General features: G+C 33.9%; 1 non-coding gene across 1 annotated transcript; it reads right to left on the bottom strand.

Moving 5' to 3' along the window:
- On the bottom strand, window positions 1–106 carry LOC121205300 (small nucleolar RNA R71). Its single transcript, XR_005900384.1, has one exon. It is a non-coding gene; the product is annotated as a small nucleolar RNA R71 (small nucleolar RNA).
- Between the last annotated feature and the right edge of the window lie 16348 nt (window positions 107–16454).

The raw sequence follows: 16454 nt of genomic DNA, 5'->3' as shown, positions 1-16454 counted from the left end.
AATTACATAATGATATCTCTTCCTTTCTGCAGATGGATTTAGAAACACTCTACGATGCATGAGAGAGATACAAAGACCTCTTGAGAAGGTGCCCTCACTATGGGTTACCGCTTTGGCTACAAGTTCAAACGTTTCATAATGGCCTAAATCCTTCGAATCGGTAGATGATTGATGCAACCCCTAGAGGAACTATCAATAATAGGACACCTGAAGCGGCTAACGAATTTATTGATGAGATGTCACTGAATAACTATCAGTGGCAAGTTATGAGAACAAAGCCGGCAACAGCAGCTGGTGTTTTCAACCTCGATACGGTTACTATGCTATCTAACCAAGTAGAACTCTTAAATAAAAACATTGACGGTTTGTGTGGTTCTACTCAGGTACATCCAGTGCTGAGGTGCGATTCGAATGGAGGAAGAGCATGCACAGAATATCAACCATTCAATCCCAGCATCGAGGAGGAACAAGTCCAATATATGGGTAACAATAACTCTAGACCCTAAAATAACCTGTATAGTAACACTTATAATGCAGGTTGGAGGAACCATCCCAATTTCTCGTGGGGTGGTCAAGGAAATCAAAGGCTACAACATCCTCCGGGTTTTTAAAAACCACCTTACCAGCAAGAAAAGAAGCTGAACCTTGAGGAGATGTTAACAAAATTCATCTCAGTGTCAGAAACTCGTTTCCAGAATACTGAGATAGTTCTTAAGAATCTACAAGCGTCGATCCAAGGGCTCGAAACTCAGGTAGGTCAGCTCACTAAATTGATATCTGAAAGTCCACTAGGAAGTCTACCTAGTAACACTGAACCCAGCCCAAAAGAGCACGTGAAAACAGTTACACTAAGGAGTGGGAAAGTGTTAGCTGAATCTGAAAAGAAGCCACTGCAAGAAGCTGACAGAAAGGAGGTCAAACCCGGAAACAATGACAACCTAATGCCAAAAGAATATAAACCACCAATCCCATACCCAGCAAAGTTGAAGAAAGACCGCATGGATGCACAATTCGGTAAATTTCTTGAACTTTTTAAACAACTGCATATTAACTTACCTTTTGTTGAAGCTATATCGCAGATGCCTACATATGCAAAATTCTTAAAAGAGCTTCTAACAAACAAAAGGAAGTTTGAAGACTTATCCACAGTGGAACTTAATAAGGAGTGCTCAACCATACTCCATAATAAATTGCCAACCAAACTGAAAGATCCATGAAGTTTTACTATTCCCTACTTAATCGGTAGTTTGAATGTTGATAAAGCACTAGCTAATTTAGGCGTCAGCATTAATTTGATGCCATATAAAATGTTTAAACAAATTGGTCTTAGAGAACCTAAACCCACTAGGATGAGAATTCAATTAACTGATAGATCTGTTAAATATCTTAGGGCAATTATAGAGGACGTACTTGTAAAAGTAGATAAATTTATATTCCCTGTTAATTTCGTTGTGCTTGACATTGCTAAAGATGTTGAGGTGCCTTTAATTTTAGGTCGACCATTTTTAGCCACTGCTAGAGTTGTAATTGATGTGGGTGATGGTAAATTGGTACTTAGAGTAGGTGACAGAGAGGTTATCTTTAAAATTTTTGATGTCATGAGATTTTCTAGAGAACATGATGACTCATGTTATTTTTATCAACTCTATTGATCATGCTACTCAAGATTCTTTTCAGGAAATCATACACAAGGACACGATGGAACTAAGTCTCGCCCAAGGAGAGGGGATGGATGATGATTCTGAAATAGGAATCGAACTAAACTTGTAATGCCCCCATGCCCGAAACCGTCACCGGAGTCGAGCTTGAGGAGTTACCGAACATAATTTATCAAATTAAGAACTTCAAATCTTTTGTTTCTACATTCACAGCTTTCTAGCTACTCGCGTCACAGTTACAAGAAAAATAATATCTCGATTTACGAAACTCAAAATCAAGATCTGTAAATTTTACCTAAATCTAGACTCATATATATATTTACTAATTTTTTTCTAGAAATTTTGGTTGGGCCAATTAATACAGTTTATTACATAAAGTCTCCCCTGTTTCAGGGTTCGACTGCTCTGACATCTGTGTATTACGAATAGATATCTCTCTATACAGAATTTCAATGACTACGAGGTCTGTTTCTCATAAAACTAGACTCGATAAGAAATCTGTAAATATAAAGAATGGATTCTAATTACTTTTTTAAAATTTATTATGAATTTCTAAATTCAGAACAGAGGATCTAGAAATCACTTTGGTCCTGTTTAACAAGGTTTCAAATATCTCATAAAGTATAATTTATATGCATGTTTTTTTTATCCATATAAAAATAGACTCATTAAGCTTCAATTGCATAACTTGCTCATCATTTAATTCCATTTATACTATTTTTAGTGATTTTTCGAATTCCTATCATTGCTGCAGCAATATTCTGTTTTAAGGCAAATTTCATCTTTTCATGAGTTGTTATGAACTAGATAACCTATTAAACTTCCATGATATCAAACATGATCTAAATTTAACCATCACCATGACTTATCAATATCAAACATCTTCTCAACCAATCATGGCCATATCATAAAATTATTTACACAAAATAAATATATTGCTATACATGCCATACTTAAGTTTTACAAGCCATTTACCCGGATGAAAGTCCTTTAAATAGTGTGATTGAACCTTCGACCCGTCCCGATTCCCGAGCTGGCTTGTTCAAAACTACAGTAAATAAAGAGGAGGGAGTAAGCATAAATGCTTAGTAAGTTCATATGTAAATAACAAGTAACATAACAATACAAATATACCAAACAACTTTAGCATGGTATCACCAAAACATATATCATATTTCTAAACATCACTCATCATCTTACTACCTTATCGTTGTTGTATCCATTATCAACCCGAGGGTTAAGAACATACCTGTCCAAAGTGTCCATTTCACAACACTTACCAAAACGTCGCTTGCATCTTAAGTGTTCTTTCATTTCACTAGAAATTTCACCCATTGAACACATCGGATTACAACTCGGATACACGAATAATTTGCACATAAGTGCCTCATATGTAATCAAGAAATCATGTAACCCGCCCCTAAGTGAACTCAGACTCAACTCAACGAGCTCGGGCGTTCACAACCATAAGTAAACTCAGACTCAACTCAACGAGTTCGGATGCCTAGTTACATTTCACGAACTCAGACTCAACTCAACGAGTTCGGACATTCGCATCCATAAGTGAACTCGGACTCAACTCAACGAGTTCGGATGCTCAACCATCCTAGTGACATGTCACTTGTATCCTAATCTATTCCTAAGGTTCAAACGGGCTTTTTTCCTCGATCTCACATTGCCGTCTTCCATGGAATATCGGAATCGATACTCGGTAGCAATTCTTATTTATCAAGTAGTAAACATAATTTGCATATTACTCAACATTAACCACAAAGCATAATATTTCACGATAAAAAAATCAGCATATCATATAATTAACATCAATAACTTAAAAATAACAATTATGCTACATTATTTACACATGAACTTACCTCGTATGCGAAAATTACTACTTTTACCATTTCGTCCACAACTTGGTATTTTTCCATTTTAGCCCAAATTTCAATTTTCCTTACTCTATCATTTAAAATATAGTCTAATTAGGACTCACATTATTCAAATTGACCCAAAATCATATTTTGGTAAAATTACAGTTTTGCCCCTAAACTTTTGCATATTTATACTTTTGCCCCAAAGCTCGTAAATTAAACTTCAGCCTATTTTCTTATGTTTTATGACATGCTGATCATTTTTCCCTTCTATGGAAACATCAAATTCTCACTCTAACATGTACTTATGACTATTAGGTATTTTTACCCATTAACCCTTTTGCTCGTTTTCACTTAAAACCGAGTAGTACAAGTTGTCTAACATAATTTAAAACCTCATATTCTATCATAAAACACCAAAATACACAAATTTCACCTATGGGTATTTTTCCAAATATGAACCCTAGGTTGAATTATTGCTAGCATAAGCTTAATCGAGCTACCGGGACTCCAAAAACGTAAAAATCATTAAAAACGAGGCTAGAACGGACTTACAATCGAGCTTGGAAGCTTGTAAAACCCTAGCCATGATTTCTCATTGCTATATTCGGCCATGGGGTTGAAGATGAGCAAAATTGGCTTTTAATTTTGTATTTTAATTCATTTTACCCCTAAATAACCAAAATGCCCTTGCTACTAAACTTTCCAAAAATTCCATCCATGTCCAATTTTTGTCCATAGACTTAGAAATTGATAAAATTTCTATTTAAGACCTCCTAATTAATATTTCAAAACAATTTCATACTAGAAACTTCTAGAATACAAGTTTTACAAATTATTCGATTTAGTCCCTAATTTCAATTTAAGCACTTTATGCATAAAATTTCTTCACGAAATTTTCACACAATCATGCAATCATATCATAGACCTACGAATAATCATAAAATAATTATTTCTATCTCGGATTTTGTGGTAACGAAACCGCTATTCCGACTAGGCCCAAAATCAGGATATTACAACTCTCCCCCTTTAGGGATTTTCGTCCCCGAAAATCTTACCAGAAAAGTGGTCTTCACTTAGATTCCTCAATTTCATATTCGGTACTGAAGAACTTTCACTCAGGCGGTGCCTCCAATATATCTCATTAATTTCTCATATATTTTGAAAGTTTACGAACTCATCTCTTAATTGTTCTTAAATTTTCAACCCTTCTCCGTTTCCCTTGTCATCTTGACATAAAACCAGATCTCAATTTGGTTAATGGAGACTAGAATCCCACGAAATTAAACAATCAAAAAGACCTGAACTTCCATGAATCTGATGAGTAGGAATTCATTCAATATCGATATGATTTATAGATCTCGCCAAACATTTAACAGTAGGATACATCCCATTTTCCTCTTTCCGCCATGGAAATAATTCTGATATGGCCTCAAGAATAATCCTTCTCATTTCCATCCCAATATCAACACTGGCAAGGATAATTTTGATAGACTTCAATGCTCGGCTTTAACCCCTTTAACAACTCCGATTTTATGTAACATCGAAAGCTCTAAACTATCACATTACCTCACTGTCTTGAAACACATCACAATTCATACAACGGTACATTACTGAAAGTCAGGAAGTCTTTACTCAATGTAGACTAGTCTAGTTCAGACGCTTCGGTTACCAATATTCTCATCTATCCAAACTTTGTCAACATGTAATAAACTTTTTAGCTTTCACAAGACGAAAACCTTATCATTCGTAGTGACTTTAACTAATATCCATCTCTTTCTAATAAATATACACTTCTCGTTCAGACTATTTACTCTTTTATCAGTACAAAAATGAAATTATATTATCAGACTTGAGAAAAATAATCCTGACATAATTGTCACATGAAATCTTTCAAATAAATAATTCACCATACCGACTGAAACTCGCGCTTTTATCACCTATGCCTTTACTGATGTCAAATCCTTACACAGAAATTAGAAAAAAAATCCCAATACTAAAATCACCACATTACCAAGATCAAATTAGAAGTATAGTCATATTTGACATGATTAGCACGAGCTGAAGAATGCACTTCGAACACGAGTCATAATTGACAAATTATGGAACAAAGATAACAAGGAAACCGAAAAAAGAAATCCAAGATACGATACTATGCCGGAGAATCGAAAACCAAACTCATAGAGAAAATACAGAATACCCCGATAATTCTTCAAAGAAAGAAAGTCCAAAAGAAAACATCATTTAATCCCACTGGAATCAAATATAACAAGAACAATATATCTTCCCATACATATATATCAGATGAAGCATCAAGTAGAAGAAACAGAATCATAATATCATATGTATTCTCTCATCAATTCTTATCAGACGAAATGGAATAGAATACCCGATGAAATAGAGCAATATAAATTATAAACCAGTCAGACTACCAATGCTTTCATCCAACACCAGGATTAAAAGACATTCCCATATAACAAGAATTTCTTCAGAAGATCAATAGCCATAGAAATATTTCTGAGAACGGGTAAACACATAGAACATCTCAAAAGAGACTCCTAAATCTGTCCAGTCATAACTGTCACACTCTGATAGTTCACATTTCAATTATCATTTCCCCAACTAGTTCTGCCGTCACAAATTTCATATTAAACCATTCACTAAAGAAGGCCAGTTTTGAATAAATTTCGATTTACACGTTTCTCGACCTTGCACCTGAGTAATTCGGTTTACCAAGGAGAATTCCTTTTCTAACTGGGACAGTGCATAACTCCAATAATCTTTACGTCAATCCGATACTTCACTGGCTCTGACTTTACTTATCAGCTCATTTTCAATCTCTGATCATACTTATAATTATTCTATCACTGAACTCTTTGGGTTCTCAACCGAAAACTTATTCAATACAAATCTCATGAAATTCCATTATAAGTACCACTTTGGTAAGGGGGAGGGGTTGTAGGACCTCTGACTCGACTTTCTTATACATACACATATGACACAACTCCCATCATCATAGCAACATCATCAAAATCATGTCATTCATTCATGTTGGCTTACACCAATTTTTCTATTGTCCCATTTAGACAATATACTTATGCATACATTCTATGTTTTCTAGATAGCTTTACTTATCCACTCATTTAATGAAATTAATTCATGCTCATGACATCATATAAGGCCAAACAAACAAAGATATTTGAATCACAATCACAACTTTCATTTCGTGCATCATCATGTACATATCATTACAATCATATAATTCAGTCCAACAATTTAACATAGATAAGTTCATTTCATTATAATCCTTTATCTCATAAAAAATTGTATATCATTAACATTCATCAACATTCAACGTCCAATCAAGACAAGGACATTTTCATTCGTATCATGATATTATGACCTTTATTCATACCTCTACTACTTTCTATTTATTCCGTTCATCTTATCAAGTAAGCCACATACACTACATCGTATGAGCATTAAGCAAATATGGATATTTATCACAACATGAACTTTCATCTCACATATTATCACATATGTATCATAAACTTTTATTCATACTTTTCTGAACCGAGACTTATCATAATCATAACTTTACTCAAATACCTTCGCATAACATTGAACATGGTCAGCGCAGCTCGGTTGGAGAGTACCCTGTCTAAATAAGACGGTACTCATACGCGTCGGAAGACATCACACTATCACAGATCAGTGGCATGTATAGCTAAACTTTTACACATGCTAGGTTAGTCTGAGAACCGACTAAACCTGATCTGATACCACTAAATGTAACGCCCCCACACCCAAAACCGTCGCCGGAGTCGAGCTTGAGGAGTTACCGAACATAATTTATCAAATTAAGAACCTCAAATCTTTTGTTTCTACATTCACAGCTTTCTAGCTACTCGCATCTCAGTTACAAGAAAAATCATATCTCGAGTTACGAAACTCGAAATCAAGATCCATAAATTTTCCCTAAATCTAGACTCAGATATCTATTTACTAATTGTTTTCTATAATTTTTGGTTGGGCCAATTAGTACAGTTTATCAGTTAAAGTCTCCCCTATTTCAGGGTTCGACTGCTCTGACATCTGTGTATTACGAATCAAATATCTCTCTATACAGAATTTCAATGACTACGAGGTCTGTTTCTCTTAAAACTAGACTCGATAAGAAATCTGTAAATATAAAGAATGGATTCTAATTACTTTTTTAAAATTTATATTGAATTTTTAAATTCAGAACAGAGGATCCAGAAATCACTTTGGTCCTGTTTAACAAGGTTTCAAATATCTCATAAAGTATAATTTATATGCCTGTTTTTTTATCCATATAAAAATAGACTCATTAAGCTTCAATTGCATAACTTGCTCATCATTTAATTCCATTTATACTATTTTTAGTGATTTTTCGAATTCCTATCATTGCTCCAGCAATATTCTGTTTTAAGGCAAATTTCATCTTTTCATGAGTTGTTATGAACTAGATAACCTATTAAACTTCCATGATATCAAACATGATCTAAATTTAACCATCACCATGACTTATCAATATCAAACATTTTCTCAACCAATCTTGGCCATATCATAAAATTATTTACACAAAATAAATATATTGCTATACATGCCATACTTAAGTTTTACAAGCCATTTACCCAGATGAAAGTCCTTTGGATAGTGTGATCGAACCTTCAACCCGTCCCGATTCCCGAGCTGGCTTGTTCAAAACTACAGTAAATAAAGAGGAGGGAGTAAGCATAAATGCTTAGTAAGTTCATATGTAAATAACAAGTAACATAACAATACAAATATACCAAACAACTTTAGCATGGTATCACCAAAACATATATCATATTTCTAAACATCATTCATCATCTTACTACCTTATCGTTGTTGTATATATTATCAACACGAGGGTTAAGCACATACCTGTCCAAAGTGTCCAGTTCACAACACTTACCAAAACGTCGCTTGCATCTTAAGTGTTCTTTCATTTCACTAGAAATTTCACCCGTTGAACACATCGGAATACAACTCGGATACACGGATAATTTGCACATAAGTGCCTCATATGTAATCAAGAAATCATGTAACCCGCCCTTAAGTGAACTCGGACTCAACTCAACGAGCTCGGGCGTTCGTATCCATAAGTGAACTCGGACTCAACTCAATGAGTTCGGATGCCTAGTTACATTTCACGAACTCGGACTCAACTCAACAAGTTCGGACATTCGCAACCATAAGTGAACTCGGACTCAACTCAACGAGTTCGGATGCTCAACCATCCTAGTGACATGTCACTTGTATCCTAATCTATTCCTAAGGTTCAAACGGGCATTTTTCCTCGATCTCACATTGCCGTCTTCCATGGAATATTGGAACCGATACTCGGTAGCAATTCATATTTATCAAGTAGTAAACATAATTTGCATATTACTCAACATTAACCACAAAGCATAATATTTCAGGATAAAAAAATCAGCATATCATATAATTAACATCAATAACTTAAAAATAACAGTTATGACACGTTATTTACACATGAACTGACCTCGTATGCGAAAATTGCTACTTTTACCATTTCGTCCACAACTTGGTATTTTTCCATTTTAGCCCGAATTTCAGTTTTCCTTGCTCTATCATTTAAAATATAGTCTAATTAGGACTCACATTATTCAAATTGACCCAAAATCATATTTTGGAAAAATTACAGTTTTTCCCTTAAACTTTTGCATATTTACACTTTTGCCCCAAAGCTCGTAAATTAAACTTCAACCTATTTTCTTATGTTTTATGACATGCTGATCATTTTTCCCTTCTATGGAAACATCAAATTCTCACTCTAACATGTACTTATGACTATTATGTATTTTTACCGATTGAGTCCCTTTGCTCGTTTTCACTTAAAACCGAGTAGTACAAGTTGTCTAACATAATTTAAAACCTCATATTCTATCATAAAACACCAAAATACACAAATTTCACCTATGGGTATTTTTCCAAATATGAACCCTAGGTTGAATTATTGCTAGCATAAGCTTAATCGAGCTATCGGGACTCCAAAAATGTAAAAATCATTAAAAACGAGGCTAGAACGGACTTACAATCGAGCTTGGAAGTTTGGAAAACCCTAGCTATGGTTTCTCCTTGCTATATTCGGCCATGGGGTTGAAGATGAGCAAAATTGGCTTTTAATTTTGTATTTTAATTCATTTTACCCCTAAATGACCAAAATGCCCTTACTACTAAACTTTCCAAAAATTCCATCCATGTCCAATTTTTTTCCATAGACTTAGAAATTGATAAAATTTCTATTTAAGACCTCCTAATTAATATTTCAAAACAATTTCATACTAGAAACTTCTAGACTGCAAGTTTTACAAATTATTCGATTTAGTCCCTAATTTCATTTTAAGCACTTTATGCATAAAATTTCTTCACGAAATTTTCACACAATCATGCAATCATATCATAGACCTCAAAATAATCATAAAATAATTATTTCTATCTCAGATTTTGTGGTAACGAAACCACTATTCCGACTAGGCCCAAAATCAGGATATTACAACTCTCCCCCCTTTAGGGATTTTCGTCCCCGAAAATCTTACCAGAAAAGTGGTCTTCACTTAGATTCCTCAATTTCATATTCGGTGCTGAAGAACTTTCACTCAGGCGGTGCCTCCAATATATCTCATTAATTTCTCATATATTCTGAAAGTTTACGAACTCATCTCTTAATTGTTCTTAAATTTTCAACCCTTCTCCGTTTCCCTTGTCATCTTGACATAAAACCAGATCTCAATTTGGTTAATGGAGACTAGAATCCCAAGAAATTAAACAATCAAAAAGACCTGAACTTCCATGAATCTGATGAGTAGGAATTCATTCAATATCGATATGATTTATAGATCTCGCCAAACATTTAACAGTAGGATACATCCCATTTTCCTCTTTCCGCCATGGAAATAATTCTGATATGGCCTCAAGAATAATCCTTCTCATTTCCATCCCAATATCAACACTGGCAAGGATAATTTTGATAGATTTCAATGCTCGGCTTTAACCCCTTTAACAACTCTGATTTTATGTAACATTGAAAGCTCTAAACTATCACATTATCTCACTATCTTGAAACACATCACAATTCATACAACGGTACATTACTGAAAGTCAGGAAGTCTTTACTCAATGTAGACTAGTCTAGTTCAGACGCTTCGGTTACCAATATTCTCATCTATCCAAACTTTGTCAACATGTAATAAACTTTTTAGCTTTCACAAGACGAAAACCTTATCATTCGTAGTGACTTTAACTAATATCCATCTCTTTCTAATAAATATACACTTCTCGTTCAGACTATTTACTCTTTTATCAGTACAAAAATGAAATTATATTATCAGACATGAGAAAAATAATCCTGACATAATTGTCACATGAAATCTTTCAAATAAATAATTCACCATACCGACTGAAACTCGCGCTTTTATCACCTATGCCTTTACTGATGTCAAATCCTTACACAGAAATTAGAAAAAAAATCCCAATACTAAAATCACCACATTACCAAGATCAAATTAGAAGTATAGTCATATTTGACATGATTAGCACGAGCTGAAGAACGCACTTCGAACACGAGTCATAATTGACAAATTATGGAACAAAGATAACAAGGAAACCGAAAAAAGAAATCCAAGATACAATACTATGCCGGAGAATCGAAAACCAAACTCATAGAGAAAATACAGAATACCCCGATAATTCTTCAAAGAAAGAAAGTCCAAAAGAAAACATCATTTAATCCCACTGGAATCAAATATAACAAGAACAATATATCTTCCCATACATATATATCAGATGAAGCATCTAGTAGAAGAAACAGAATCATAATATCATATGTATTCTCTCATCAATTCTTATCAGACGAAATAGAATAGAATACCCGATGAAATAGAGCAATATAAATTATAAACCAGTCAGACTACCAATGTTTTCATCCAACACCAGGATTAAAAGACATTCCCATATAACAAGAATTTCTTCAGAAGATCAATAGCCATAGAAATATTTCTGAGAATGGGTAAACACATAGAACATCTCAAAAGAGACTCCTAAATCTATCCAGTCATAACTGTCACACTCTGATAGTTCACATTTCAATTATCATTTCCCCAACTAGTTCTGCCGTCACAAATTTCATATTAAACCATTCACTAAAGAAGGCCAGTTTTGAATAAATTTCGATTTGCACGTTTCTCGACCTTGCACCTGAGTAATTCGGTTTACCAAGGAGAATTCCTTTTCTAACTGGGACAGTGCATAACTCCAATAATCTTTACGTCAATCCGATACTTTACTGGCTCTGACTTTACTTATCAGCTCATTTTCAATCTCTGATCATACTTATAATTATTCTATCACTGAACTCTTTGGGTTCTCAACCGAAAACTTATTCAATACAAATCTCATGAAATTCCATTATAAGTACCACTTTGGTAAGGGGGAGGGGTTGTAGGACCTCTGACTCGACTTTCTTATACATACACATATGACACAACTCCCATCATCATAGCAACATCATCAAAATCATGTCATTCATTCATGTTGGCTTACACCAATTTTTCTATTGTCCCATTTAGACAATATACTTATGCATACATTCTATATTTTCTAGATAGCTTTACTTATCCATTCATTTAATTAAATTAATTCATGCTCATGACATCATATAAGGCCAAACAAACATAGATATTTGAATCTCAATCACAACTTTCATTTCGTGCATCATCATGTACATATCATTACAATCATATAATTCAGTCCAACAATTTAACATAGATAAGTTCATTTCATTATAATTGTAACACCCCTATCCCGTAACTGTCGCCAGAATAGGTAAGGGGCATTACCGGACTTGTAACTCATGTCAGAACAGTAAAATTTTGAACTTTTTCTTGAAATAAAGATCGTTCATTTAAATAAGTACTAAGCACAACCAGAGGTGAAATTTAAACTTCACTAAGTAAACATTCAAAAGATGCCCTTTTCGCATGGCTTATATACATTAACCAAAAATATTCTTCCGCCACTAGTCTATTCTATACATGCCATAAAATAATTCTAACATAACAGTAGCAAGCGGTGGATAGTGATAGTGTGACTAGTTGCTGACGATCCCCGAGCCTGTAGCTTCGCAATGAGATCTATAAAACAGAGGAAACAGAGTAAACGGAGTAAGCATTACAATGCTTAGTAAGTTTTAAGCAGTGTCAACATATAACAATCAAATTATAACGTAGTTGTTCGTATATTTTATTTCACTCTTCCTTCGGGCATACCATCCCTTTACCGAATATGCACATCTCATCATATACAATAGACAGATAAACTTTCACATAAAAGTGAGCTCATGTGACATAAATACATTGTATGATTTCACATAACCTCTCACACTGATCCGATGTCACATGATCATAGGAATAGTCTCATAGATTGCTCTCGTATGCATCACATAACTACCTTATGATTTAGTTCAAGTCAAACTCACATATAAACTTGGAGTACATACCTGTTTAACCTTTCGCATTGAATATATTTATAAGCAATTCTTATTACGAAGTCTTATAGCTTTAACCTCTACTTGGATTATCGGCGAGACCTTTAGCTCAGACGAAATCTCCACACGAAGTTATCGGGTCTTACCCGGACAAAATCTCCACACGTAGTCATTGGGTCTTACCCGGACATTATCTCCACACGTAGTCATCGGGTCTTACCTGGAATATATTTCTAAGTTTCATGTACATTTAATCACATGTTACAACATTCACATCGACTGTCATATTTGTAATTCATTTGCCTCATCAAATATCTAATAATACACACCTTTCACATTGGTCGTTCGGCCACAATATACGCACATCGCCTACATATTTTACACTAGCCATTCGGCTTTACCACATATACATATCTCATATATATATATTTCACATTGACCATTCGGCTTTACCACATATGCATATCTCATACATATTTCACATTAGCCATTCGGCTTTACCACATATACATATCTCATACATATTTCACATTAGCCATTCGGCTTTACCACATATACATATCTCATATATATATTTCACATTGACCATTCGGCTTTACCACATATGCATATCTCATACATATTTCACATTAGCCATTCGGCTTTACCACATATACATATCTCATACATATTTCACATTAGCCATTTGGCTTTACCACATATACCTATCTCATACATATTTCACATTAGCCATTCGGCTTTACCACATATACATATCTCATATATATATATTTCACATTGACCATTCGGCTTTACCACATATACATATCTCATACATATTTCACATTAGCCATTCGGCTTTACCACATATATGCATGTTCATATTCACCACATTGGCCATTCGGCCTTATCACACATATGCATGCTCACATTCATCACATTGGCCATTCGGCCTTATCACATATATGCATGTTCACATTCATCACATTGGCCATTCGGCCTTATCTCATATAAATACACATTCACATTCATCACATAAAATCCTAAATCAAAATATAAATTTTCATGTATTCACATCACAATTATCCAAATATACTTCACATACCACATATACTATCATGTATACACTTTGTCTTGGCCGAATCTACATCAATCATTTTCCAATGAATAATTCAATTTCATGCCATACTATCATTTCATATTCGAATACTCATAAACTTACAATTTCACAAATTTTAATATCAAAGATCCGTCTAACACTCATATATCATTTTAATATCACGATTTAGAATTCACGTATGGGTTTAATCAATAGCTTATGAGCAACTAAAACAAGTTTTATCCATGTTTACAACAAAATCACATATTCACTACGAGCTGTTTTCCTGAGCAATAGTCACTAAATTATTTATAACTGGAGCTAAAAAACTCCGAATCACTTGCCGTTAATTTTCCCTGAATATAGACTCGTATATCTTCCATCCATAAAATTTACAGAATTTTAGGTCTTTCCAATCAATACCAGATTTTTCTTAAAGTTTCCCCTATTTCACTGTTTGACTAATCTGACCACTCTTCACTACGAATCAAATTTTTCATTATACAGAATTCATAATGTGTTCTATTTGATTTAATTTGAAACTAGACTAATTAAGGAGTATAAGCATATAAATCTTATCTTATAACCATTTTTGTAAAAATTATAATGATTTTCCAAAAACAGAATAGGGGATTTCGGAGTCATTCTGACACTGTCCCACACAACTTTAAATATCTCTTTATAGGAAATTTCTTTGCTTCCACGGTCTCTTTTATAAGAAACTAGACTGACTAAGCTTTGATTACATATTTTATTCAGCTTATAATTCCACACCAACAATTTATAGTGGTTTTCTAAAATCACGTTACTGCTGCTGTCCAAAGCAAATTATTACAATTTGCTCTTAAATTTCCAAGTCCAAACACTTATGAACTTACCATTTGAGTTTAAGACATATCATGGCCACATCATATCTTATTAAATCAACTCATTATGCCCTATTATGATTGAATTTACTCAACGTTTAATCACTTAAAACTTACCTCGGAAGTGGTCGACGACTAGATATCCACGGCTATTCGTTTATTTTCTCTTTATCCAAAATTGCCCCTCTATGCTCTTGAGTCTAATTTAACAAATAAATTGATTTAATCATTTGAACATCAAAAAGAGAACTCAAGGTACTTAACCCATATATACATTAGTCATTAGAGTCACATATATATGAAATCATGAAACAAACTCAACATTTTAGCCCACACTCTCTTTTAGCTGATTATCTAAGCCAAGATAAAAGCATTAATATGCTTGCCTCTAACCGAATACATGCAACACCAATCCATCTCATGTGGCCGAATATGCATGTCTATGTTGAGGCCAATTATATACTTAATACCACATATAAATGACATACATTTTACTAACTAATGCATTACATATTATAACTCAATACGCATCCATCATTTACTCCATAACTGAAACACCACCATATATAAATATATACCTTGAGATAATATATATGTCCTACCAATACATCATGTGCAATTATATATATATGTGCAAGAGCCGAATCACAAAGTTGATTATAACCATCTCATATATTTTCATCATATACCCGAATGCACAAGTACATTATAATAACTTCCAACTCAATTCATGTCACAAATTTATACTTCACAAGAATAAATCATTAACCAAATATAAACATATATCCAAAACACAAATCTTACCTACCATGTAATAAGCATATCAAAATAAACTCTTTCTACCATGGCCGAATGCATCAAGACACCATACCATTCAATTTTGGTCATGGGTTACACAAAGAACTTAATGTCTAACTCAAAAATGCCAAAAATAAAATCCAAGAGTCATCAATCGCCATCACATGTATCATTACAAAGCTTCACACTTAGCATGCAAATGACATCAACACAAATCCACCTTAGCCGAAACTTAACTCATCTTCATGCCTCGTCACCACAACATCAAATATCAACCAAGAAGACAACACCCATGGCCGAATATCATCTCCATCTTATAGCAAAGATTTAAACCATGGGATAGGTAGAACTCAAACTAACAACTAAAAACATGCATGAATCTCATGGACAACATCAAACATACCTTAGTCTAGCAAACCACCATAGCTGATTTTCTCCAAGCTCTTTCCCTTCCTTTCTTTCCTCTATTCGGCCAAAGATGTTCAAGAATGAACACTTTTTTTTTGTTTTCTTTCTTCAATTCACGGCAATGGAGGGAAACATGGATGAGACAATTTTTTTTCATCACTCCTCCCTTTGCATTATTATTTTATTACCCATACTCCTTATTTTATTTTTCCTAACATAAAT

This window comes from Gossypium hirsutum, chromosome A08 (assembly GCF_007990345.1).
Source record: "Gossypium hirsutum isolate 1008001.06 chromosome A08, Gossypium_hirsutum_v2.1, whole genome shotgun sequence".
NCBI classification, from domain to species: domain Eukaryota; kingdom Viridiplantae; phylum Streptophyta; class Magnoliopsida; order Malvales; family Malvaceae; genus Gossypium; species Gossypium hirsutum.
The sequence above is the reverse complement of the archived record's forward strand: the minus strand, read 5'-3'. Positions and strand labels throughout refer to the sequence as shown.